The sequence below is a fragment of the Nerophis lumbriciformis genome, linkage group LG23, assembly GCF_033978685.3.
Source record: "Nerophis lumbriciformis linkage group LG23, RoL_Nlum_v2.1, whole genome shotgun sequence".
In the NCBI taxonomy this organism is placed as follows: domain Eukaryota; kingdom Metazoa; phylum Chordata; class Actinopteri; order Syngnathiformes; family Syngnathidae; genus Nerophis; species Nerophis lumbriciformis.
The window spans coordinates 15,138,582-15,150,000 of NC_084570.2; the positions used below are offsets into that span (position 1 = coordinate 15,138,582).

Below are 11,419 nucleotides of genomic sequence, written 5' to 3' on the forward strand. Positions count from 1 at the left end.
AGTAATTGTGTGAATGCTCCAGAGTATTTTATTTATTATTTTGCTGTAGTTTTTGTCTATCTTCTCCCACACTTTTAATCCGATTCAAACCATTCGACTTTCAAAATGTTCGCTGACATTTTTTTATTTAGTCCCAAAATTCCCTATTTGCCAGGAATTCCACATTTTGAGGGACATTTTTCCCCATTTCATTTTTTTTTAATAACTTTAACATGTTTCATATGTCCTAACCGATTCAAAGTATTCCAAAGTCAAAAATCTCCTTGCTAATGTTAGTCAATTTCTAGCATGCTAACATTACATTTTGGTACTTGGTGAATGCTAACGGGTAGCTTGTAGATGTTAGCATGCTAGCTTTCTATCTAATTTTGCAGGTATACACCTCAGAGCCTGATATTTTGGTACTTGATAGATACTAACAGTTAGCATGTAACCATGGTAAAATTAGCATGCTGGCTTTTTGGGCATTTTTTTCAGATTGATTGATTGATTGAAACTTTTATTAGTAGATTGCACAGTACAGTACATATTCCGTACAATTGACCACAACACCCGAATACGTTTTTCAACTTGTTTAAGTCAGGGTCCACGTTAATCAATTCATGGTAGATATACACCTCACAGTCATATATTTTGTTACTAGACACATGCTTATTGTTAGCATGTTAGCTTTTTTGATATTTTCAAAAGGTATACACCCCGGAGTCATGCATATTAATATTGGTGCATGCTAACAGTTTGTTACCTGATGCTATCTGGCTAACGTGCTAACTGTTAACATTTCAGCTCAGCTTCAGATTTTCAGCATTTACACACAATTTCTTACGAAATAGCAATTTATAGTTGTGAATGCGTCTCAGCTGTATGCCTATTTTATATACGTTGATTAAGTTTTGTTGCCATAGTGCTAATAGCAGTAAGTACAGTACAAGCACATGCGTGTAAGTATGTTCGAAATAAACTAACGCTATAACCATATGTCAGGACAGGAAAACAAAAAATATATTTTGTAATTGAGATATCAGTCAATAATGATAGTGACATTTGGCAATCAGCCACTGTATGTTTTGTGCTAAGTAGCTTGACAACATTGTTGTATTTAAAAAACATGACATTTATTGTTATTACAGTAATTGCGTGAATGCTCCAGAGTATTTTATTTGTTATTTTTGCTCTAGTTTTTGTCCATCTTCTCCCACATTTTTATTCAAATTCAAACCATTGGACTTCCAAAATGTTCGGCTCATTCATGACACGCATGCTGCCATTTTTTATTTAGTCCCAAAATTCCCTATTTGCCAGGAATTCCACATTTTGCGGGATGTTTTTCCCAATTCCATTTTTTTTTAATAACTTTAACATGTTTCATATGTCCTAACCGATTCAAAGTATTCCAAAGTCAAAAATCTCCTTGCTAATGTTAGTCAATTGCTAGCATGCTAACATTACATTTTGGTACTTGGTGTATGCTAACGGGTAGCATGTAGATGTTAGCATGCAAGCTTTCTATCTAATTTTGTAGGTATACACCTCAGAGTTTGATATTTTGGTACTTGATAGATACTAACCATGGTAACATTAGCATGCTGGCTTTTTGGGCATTTTCTTCAGATATACACCTCACAGTCATATATTTTGTTACTAGACATATGGTTATTGTTAGCATGTTAGCTTTCTTTGATATATTCAAAGGTATACACCCTGGAGTCATGCATATTAATACTTGGTGCTTGCTAACATATAGTGTCATATAAGAATTGATGATATGGAGATAGAAAGGGTGTATTCAATTCAACATTTTTGGGAATCTATATAGATGATAAATTAAATTGGAAACTGTACATAAATATACTCAAGACAAAGATGGCAAAAATCATTGCTACGTTACATAAAATTAAAAACTCTGTAAATCAAAAGGCTCCTAACATGTTATATAATTCATTCGTACTCCCATATCTTAATTATTGTGTTGAAATCTGGGGTAACAATTACAAATCAAACATCAATTCTATGTTCTTACTTCGAAAGCGATTAAAATTGTAAATTATGCGGATTATCATGATCATACCAATGCTCTGTTTATTAAATTAAAAACAATAAAACTGCACGATCTTGTTGACCTCAACACTGCTCTTGTGACGTACAAAGCTCATAACTACATGCTGCCTCGGTCTCTACCGGAGAGGTTCAAACCGAGGGAGACTCCCTATGACCTCAGAGGTTCAGCTGTGTTTCAGAAAGCAAACATAAGAACGAGCTTAAAAAGTAGATGTGTTTCTGTCAGGGGGGTTCAACTGTGGAACAGCTTGGATGATTCCTTAAAATGTTCCAGTTCCATTCACACATTTAAAAAACACTTTAAGACCAATGTCTTGGAAAAATATATCACTCTTGAATCAACACAGTAGTTAATACTATGATCAATGTTAATTACAAACTAAATGTGGGATATAAATATAATGGAAGTATAATTGTTTGTACGTATATAGTATATAATTGATGCAAAGGTTTAACTAACATGTGTACAAGGATATTTCACATGCCTTCACTGTGTATATAATTGAACAGTATTTATGTTGTGTACAATGTGTATTTATAATATTTTGTGAAAAGGAAATTTCACATTTTTTTGGAAGCTCATCTTGTACTTGACATTGTTTATAGGGTTAGGCGCAATAAGTGTTCAACTTCAGCCTAAATCCTTTCGGTCTGCAACATTTTTTTTTTTTTAATTTATGAATGTACAACTGTTTGTTTATGAATGTACATCTGTTTGTTTATGTAAAACTGTTTGTTTATTTTGTTGACCATTGACCGAAGAAATAATAAACTAACTAACTAACTGTTTGGCACCTGACGCTATCTGGCTAGCGTGCTAACTGTTAGCATTTCAGTTCAGCTTCAGATTTTCAGGATTCACACACAATTTCTTACGGAATAGCAATTTATAGTTGTAAATTCGTCTCTGCTGCATGCCTATTTTATATACGTTGATTCGGTTTTGTTGCCATAGTGCTAATAGCAGTATGTTTGAAATAACCATAACCATATGTCAGGACAGAAAATATATATATATATATTTTGTTATTGAGATAAGAGTCAATAATGATAGTGACATTTGGCAATCAGCCACTTTAATTGTGCTAAGTAGAATATGTTATTCCTAAATTATCTATCCGATCAGTTTCACGGCACAAATATTAACATTATTTGCTAACATAAATGATATACCTGAATTATAGCGACATAAATATGAGTGTTGATCAGAAGGATGTGTTTTTGGTTGTGTTTCCAAAAGATAAAAGGAAGAGACGGAGATGAGCAGCAGCACTCAGGAGGAGAGATTTTGTGCCAAAATTGTTGTCTGCAGCTGTCATTTCAAAGCAGAAGACTTTGACCGGACTGGACAGTCAACTCTTTTTACGGAAGAAGTGAAACCATCAATTTTTTATTTTTATGACCATCTATGCGAAGTTAGTGTTGTCAAATAATCCTAATATTTCCGTTACACAACCCAAAGCCCACTAAATGATAATAAAATACACCATTAAAAATTATCCCTAGCAAACTAACATTCATATAAACTTTTAAAAATGTAGTTAGTGTTTTTTAAATTTAATATTAATTAAATGTTTTATTTATTAATTTTTTATTATTTTTTTAATCAATTGAGTTCTCCTAAAATAACAAAAATATGTGTCTAAATAAAACGCAGTATTTCATATAATATTCTAAGTATTCAATTTTAGGAAACAAAGTAACACTTGATGAGACGCGTCAAATACTAGGCTATATTATACTATTTTTAGATTTAGCAGTTTAAGATTTGTTCTTGACGTGTAAATGTGCGTTAAAATCTATTATTCTGATTTGATCCATATCACATGTATTTTGCTAGAAGCTCGCATGGCTGCGGTATTTGTGACCCCAAGATGCAGGAATCAGGAGAGCGAAGAGCAGGTAAGAGGATTTTAATTTAATTCAAACAGGAAATGAAGCAGTCGTGCATAGAAGGTCCAAACATAAAGTCAATCCTTCGAGCACTGAGGAGCGCGCGAGACAGGCATAAACAGAAACATGTTGATTGGCACCAGGTGTGGACCGGCTGCCAATCAACATCAGGTGACGGGAAAACAGCACTCAGCGGGACAAGCAGGAAATAGAAACAAAATAGGAACACTGATAAGAAGTAAACACAAAACAAGGAAGCACTAACAAAAATGAAGTGACAGATCGTCTCAGTATTAACTGTAAATTTTCAATGTATTAATGGCGGGTACTATTGACAGTTTAACAATATCAACACAATATTTGAACTAGTTCCTTATTCTCCTCCTTTGTGTGAAATATGTTCAGCCTCGTCCTCCAGTGATAATACTATTTCAGATACAAAGAAATGCCATTTATTTGCCGTAAGGGAGGTGATTATTATTATCTTAGAAGAGCGCTCCACACTGTGTATGGAAACACATACCGTATTTTCCGGACAATAGAGCGCACTGGAATATTAGCCACACCCACTAGATTTTAGGGGAATGTTTTCCCCACATATTAGGAACACCGGACTATAAGCCACAGATATATATGTTGCGAAATAAGTTATTTTAACAAATTCTGCAAATGTTTATTTACATACCTTATTTGTGTCCAAACAGTGTCTGTAATGCGGCAGTAAAACGACTGATCAAACAAAACAGAAGTCATCATCATGGACCCACTTGATGCAATCAGCTAAACAGACTCAAAAACTCCCCGGGGATGTTTTGGTTAATTTACTGAGGAATTTGTGAAACTGAAACAAAATAATAATGCTGTTGTTAGTTAATAATACTAACACAGACACTTGTAAATGTGTTAGCATGTTAGCTAATGCTAACAACTCTAGATTCATTACATTGCGATAGCACGTACACACGTGCGTGTAAACACTCCTACAGACATCACACAGGGCAAGGTTTAGTAAGTATAAGCAGTTTTAGTTATATTGTAAAACTTACAAACGTTGCTTGAAGTGATGAATGAAGAATCCATACGAGTATGGACGCTATGGAGGGCTAGAAGACAAAACGTCACTCTACTTCCTGTTGAAAGCACTACCGGTAAATGGAATTGTAGCACCAACAATAGAGCACATTGTCAGTGTATTTACTTTTTATTATGGCCGAAAAAAATCCATAAATTAGCCGCATTGTCTTATAAGCTGCATGGTTCAAAGGGTAAAGAAAACGTAGCGACTTATAGTCCGGAATTTGCGGTGATTAGCTGCTAGCTGCTTGTCAGCTGGGGGGCTAAAAATAAATACAGTTTCAGCCCGAGGGGATTGGCATTTATGATTGGCAATGAAATGTATTAATCCGCAATGGCGATTACGTCCATTTTTTCATGAAAATCAACCCATATTGATCGGTGGCCGATCGATCAGCACATCTCTAAGAATAATGTCTGACATTTATGATAAACCAAATTGGTCTACAACAGTGGTTCTTAACCTGGGTTCGATCGAACCATAGGGGTTCGGTGAGTCGGGCTCAGGGGTTCGGCGGAGGTCAAGACACACCCGACTCATCGTGTAAATAAAAACTTCTCCCTATCGGCGTATTACGGATACGGCAACAGCAGAAGTCACACTGATTTGCAGGTGTGTAATTTGTTGTGAGTTTATGCACTGTGTTGGTTTTGTTCTTTGAACAAGGTGATGTTCATGCACGGTTCATTTTGTACACCAGTATAAAAACATGGTAACACTTTAGTATGGGGAACATATTCACCATTAATTAGTTGCTTATTAACATGCAAATTAGTAACATATTGGCTCTTAACTAGTCATTATTAAGTACTTATTAATGCCTTATTTGGCATGGCCTTATTATAACCCTAACCCTCTAACCCTGGCCCTAACCCTCTAACCCTACCCCTAACCAAATAACTCTAAATGAAGTCTTTGTTACTTAGAATATGTTCCCCATACTAAAGTGTTACCAAAAACATATAACTTTGTCTTGAATTTGAAAAAAAACCCAACATTTTATTTTTCACTAAAGAAGGGTTCGGTGAATGCGCATATGAAACTGGTGGGGTTCAGTACCTCCAACAAGCTTGAGAACCACTGGTCTACAAGTCAGTGAGTTATGGTGATTTTTAACCGTTGAAAAAACACCTTGTGACCCCAAGATGCAGGAGATGTCAGAAAACCGTGTTCAATCAATCAATCAATCAATCTTTATTTATATAGCCCTAAATCACAAGTGTCTCAAAGGGCTGCACAAGCCACAACGACATCCTCGGTACAAAGTCCACATAAGGGCAAGGAAAAACTCACCCCAGTGGGACGTCGATGTGAATGACTATGAGAAACCTTGGAGAGGACCGCATATGTGGGTAACCCCCCCCCCCCCCCCTCTAGGGGAGACCGAAAGCAATGGATGTCGAGTGGGTCTGACATAATATTGTGAGAGTCCAGTCCATAGTGGATCCAACATAATAGTAAGAGTCCAGTCCATAGTGGGGCCAGCAGGACACCATCCCGAGCGGAGACGGGTCAGCAGCGCAGAGATGTTCCCAGCCGATGCACAGGCAAGCGGTCCACCCCGGGTCCCGACTCTGGACAGCCAGCACTTCATCCATGGCCACCGGACCTGTGCCCCCCCCCCCTCAAGGAAAAGGGGAGCAGAGGAGAAAAGAAAAGAAACGGCAGATCAACTGGTCTAACAGGGGGGCTATTTAAAGGCTAGAGTATACAAATGAGTTTTAAGATGGGACTTGAATGCTTCTACTGAGGTAGCATCTCTAATTGTTACCGGGAGGGCATTCCATAGTACTGGAGCCCGAATAGAAAACGCTCTATAGCCCGCAGACTTTTTTTGGGCTCTGGGAATCACTAATAAGGCGGAGTTCTTTGAACGCAGATTTCTTGCCGGGACATATGGTACAATGCAATCGACAGGTAAGAAAAGCCTTTTTTAATCCTTAAACAAGGCAAAATACGCAAAAAGAGACATGCCGCAAACTTAGCGTAGCAAAACTCGAGGATAAACTAGTACAATGCTAATACTAATGCTAACGCTAATGTTCGAAGCCGCTAGCTTAGATTATGTAATTTCACCTATTTGGGGTAAAACTATTTTTTGCAAACAAGTAATTCTAGTTTGCAAATAATGTGCCGTTGTTGAGTGTCGGTGCTGTCTAGAGCTCGGCAGAGTAACCGTGTAATACTCTTCCATATCAGTAGGTGGCAGCCGTTAGCTAATTGCTTTGTAGATATCGGAAACAGCAGGAGGCAGTGTGCAGGTAAAAAGGTATCTAATGCTTAAACCAAAAATAAACAAAAGGTGAGTGTCCCTAAGAAAAGGCATTGAAGCTTATGGAAAGGCAATGCAGAATGAAACTAAAACTGAACTGGCTACAAAGTAAACAAAAACAGAATGCTGGACGACAGCAAACTTACAGTGGAGCAAAGACCGCGTACACAATGTACATCCGTACATGACATGACAATCAACAATGTCCCCACAAAGAAGGATAGCAACAACTTAAATATTCTTGATTGCTAAAATAAAGCAGATGCGAGAAATAGCGCTCAAAGGAAGACTGCTACAGGAAAACACCAACAAAACAGGAAAAGCCACCAAAATAGGAGCGCAAGACAAAAACTAAAACACTACACACAGGAAAACAGCAAAACACTCAAAATAAGTCACGGCGTGATGTGACAGGTGGTGACAGTACACCTACTTTGAGACAAGAGCTATATTGATGCATGGTTAGTTATGCTTTAAAGTCATATCCAACAATTGCGACAACGACTTTTTACTGCTGCTGAGTTTCGTTTTTTAATGATTTCTGCTGGTGGTGTGCTTCTGGATTTTTTCAATGAAAAAAATGTGCCTTGGCTTAAAAAAAGTTGAAAAACGCTGCTCTATTTAATGAGCCACCGACTCCCTGCAGCCCAGTAGGAAGCACTAAAAATGTACGAGTCCAACCGTGTAAAAGAAACGCAACAGCGAATATTTGTTAAAGTTTTATGGAGACACGAACCTGTCCACAGCTGTCGGCTGGCTTCCCCACACTCTCAATGAGGAATACGCCGTTAAACACTCGCGCTTGGTACGCGGTTGGCTCAGCGCGATCAAATGACAGGGAGGGTTAGGGTTAGGGTTGGGCTTAGGGTCACATGGTGCGCAATACACCGGTGATTTAAAGGGACAGGACGCAAACTATTATGCATACGCCTTGTATATTTGCAGATTTTAACCTGGGTTACACCTGCAGTATACAGCTATTGTGAAAAAGCATTAATGCTAATAAATAAACAATAATCCAGCAGGGTGAGGCCGGTATAAGGCCATGTCTACACTAAGCCGGATAACCCCTTAAACAAATAATTATTTAGCCTAAGCCCCGTTTCAGCCTCACTAAACCATCGTTTAAGGTCCCCCTCCTTGGATAATGTTTTACATGGGTAAGTGCACCGCGTATTTCTTGAATCTCCAGGTCTTAGCTTTGTATAGACTCATTGATTGTTTACAAACTGAGTTCAGAGAGGAAGTGACGCCAGAAAGGCCGCACTCCACACAGGAAGTGACATCAGAAAGAACGCGCCACAGCCAGCTTCATAATAAAGCGGTTTCATAACTCGGAGCTAACCACTGGAAATATGGGGGTGAGTCATCCAGACATGCCCGTGTTTCTCCTTCCTCTACATGTACAGACGCTTGTGGAAATCACACATGAATACCTTAAGAGAAAGCGATTGCAGCTATTTGGGATACAACACTTCTCAGACGGCAAGAGAACTTTCCAATGTCCAGGTCAGCTGTGATTCTACTTACTGAAAAACTTTGTCCATTTGTCGAAGGAGAGACAACGAGAATGCGGGCTCCCGTGGATGTTAAAAAAAAAATGTAGCGCGTGTATTACCTGGTCGTCGAGGGAAGACTACGGAAAACGGCGAATGCTTCTGGACTGGCAAAGCAGACGGTATCAGTTATTGTCCGCCATGTATGTCGCGGACTAAACGTCTAAGTCCAGAGTATATAAAGTCACCAAAAAGGAATGGACAATGAAGGTGAAGGCAAAAGAGTGAGGAGTGTCCTGACCAGATATCTAGATCCTTAGATTGATTGATGTAAAATGTTCTTTATCACATTGTTTACGTGTCTAATAAATATTTTATTAATTTATGATGGCTCAGGTGTGATTCACTACAATAGGGCCCCACAGCACACTGGATTCCAGTCAAATTGAAATACCACAACACTGGATATTGTTCAGATAAGTTACATTTAATTTAAGAATTTGCACACAAAGCAACACATCTGAGGTCCCCTCCAAGGTTTCTCATTGTCCCATTGGGTTGAGTTTTTCCTTGCCTTGATGTGGGATCTGAGCTGAGGATGTCGTTGTGGCTTGTGCAGCCTTTTGAGACACTCGTGATTTAGGGCTATATAAGTAAACATTGATTGATTGATTGAAAAAAGGTTGGAAAACACTGCTATAGACAATTCATTCGCGGGCCGGATCTGGCCCGCGGCCTTGACTTTGAAACATAGGCAGTAAGGGCATGCTTGGGATAGCTCGCAGGTGTGAACAATAATTGCCAATCATAGGCCGGTGTGTAATCTCAGCGCTCCTAGCAACGGGAACACTAAACCTAGTAGCAGGGCCGGCCCGTGGCATAGGCCGTATAGGCAAATGCTAAGGGCGCCGTCCATCAGGGGGCGCCATGCCAGTGCCACAAATGTTGGAGAAAAAAAAAAAAAAAAAAAAAAGTTGTTACTATTATTTCTAAATACAAAAAAATAATCTCACGTTAATTAAAATGCAAAGTAAAGCCTATTTAATAGAAATATTATTTGTTACAACATTACGCCCCCCCTCCTCCCCCCGCACGGTGCGCCCCCTCCCTTCCCGTATCATGACTCTTTTTGGACGTCACCACATCACAAAATCAACACAAGATGTCAAAACGGCCAAAACTGTCAGGTGCCCAGGGAAGAAAAAAGAGAAAAGAAGAGGAGGAGAAACGAGAAAAGACAGAGGTAGCAAGTAGGTAACGTTAGCCTACATGAAATTATTTGTCTGTCACAGAATGTGATAGTAACCTGGCTTTTTAGCATTAAGCTAATGTTACATGATTCGGCAATTGCTAATCAATAAATAGCTAGTTCTGTTTTAACGTCGGGTTAATATTGTGGAGGGGGCTAAATTGTTATGGAAAATAATAATGTAACGTTAGGTAATTACAGTACTCCCACCTTACCTCAGGGACATTTGTATTAGATCTTTTAAGCAGGTGTTTTTTGTTTACATTATTGCCTTCTGGTTAGCTAATGTTTGCCCTGCAGGTAATAGTCACTTTTCCACCCCTTTATATATTAGGTATAGTTGTAAGTAAAAAAAAAAAAGGTCAAAGACAAAGCTATTCGGTTTCTTGTGAGTATATACACTTCACTGCCGATGTGCCACCTAAAATCTTGCCTAGGGCGCCAGATTGATTAGGGCCGGGCCTGCCTAGTAGAACCATAGCAGAAACAAAGTTTGTGACAGTATCTAACGCAGTAAATAGACACGGCATCCGCCCTGCCCAAGATGGCGGCCGCGTTCCAACATCTACGTTTTCCCCATCTACGACCCCAGAACGCCGTTCACGTGCGGATGAAAGACTAAAACCATACAATACTTTATGATTTGATGATTTTGCTCTGCGGTAACTTTGAACACAGCATGGGAGGTGACGCTGTACTCCGTGAAGTAAACAAAGAGAGACAGCAGAGCTGGATGTTCCTCATAATGGAAGCAAACGAGTCTCCAAAACTGCAAGACAAAGCACTCGCAGGGCTGGTCTCGCCTCCACCCGCTTTACGCTTCCCTGAGCCTGAACACATGACAAGCCAAACCCGAAGGCTTGAAGGGGAGGCGGCAGGGAAGGAGGGAGGGCAGGCAAAGCTGCGAACCGTAGGAGGTAGAAGAGACAAGCAGGAAAAGGTGCTCAATGTTTAGATTTGAGCGTACGCCGGGCCGTGTGGATGTGACTCCTCTCCTCGCAACTCCATCTTTCTTGTAGCCGCACACTATTGTCTCTTCAGAGAGAACCGGGTGGCGCTCCTCTCCTCTTTTGTGCGAGGCTCCTGAACGTGAGTGCCTCTTTTGTTGTTTGATTCACTCCCGTTGTGCTTTTAGAGGCAATGGAGTGAGCGTCTTCTTCAGACACGTGCTCAATGTGTTGTCATGCACCGGCGGGTAGGAGAGGGCTGCACTGCACCATGTGGTCCAGGTTAGGTCTGAACGCACGTGCCCAAAGGCTGTCATTGTTCTCGGTTTTGAGTTCCCTTTTGAACTTTGATGGAATGACTTTTGATGCGCGCATCAGTTTGCCATATTTCTTAACAAATACAGTGATTCATAAATCAATAATGTGCAA

At 39.4% G+C, this 11,419-nt stretch overlaps 1 protein-coding gene across 1 annotated transcript in view; it reads left to right on the top strand.

Annotated features, from left to right (window-relative positions):
- Positions 1–10,994: 10,994 nt before the first annotated feature.
- The window catches only part of LOC133622361 (E3 ubiquitin-protein ligase Midline-1-like), a 121,794-nt gene continuing 121,369 nt past the window's right edge, over positions 10,995–11,419 (top strand). Inside the window, exon 1 of the mRNA XM_061985007.1 lies at positions 10,995–11,132. The gene's annotated coding sequence lies outside the window, so the exon portion shown is untranslated. The remainder of the gene's footprint in view (positions 11,133–11,419) is intronic.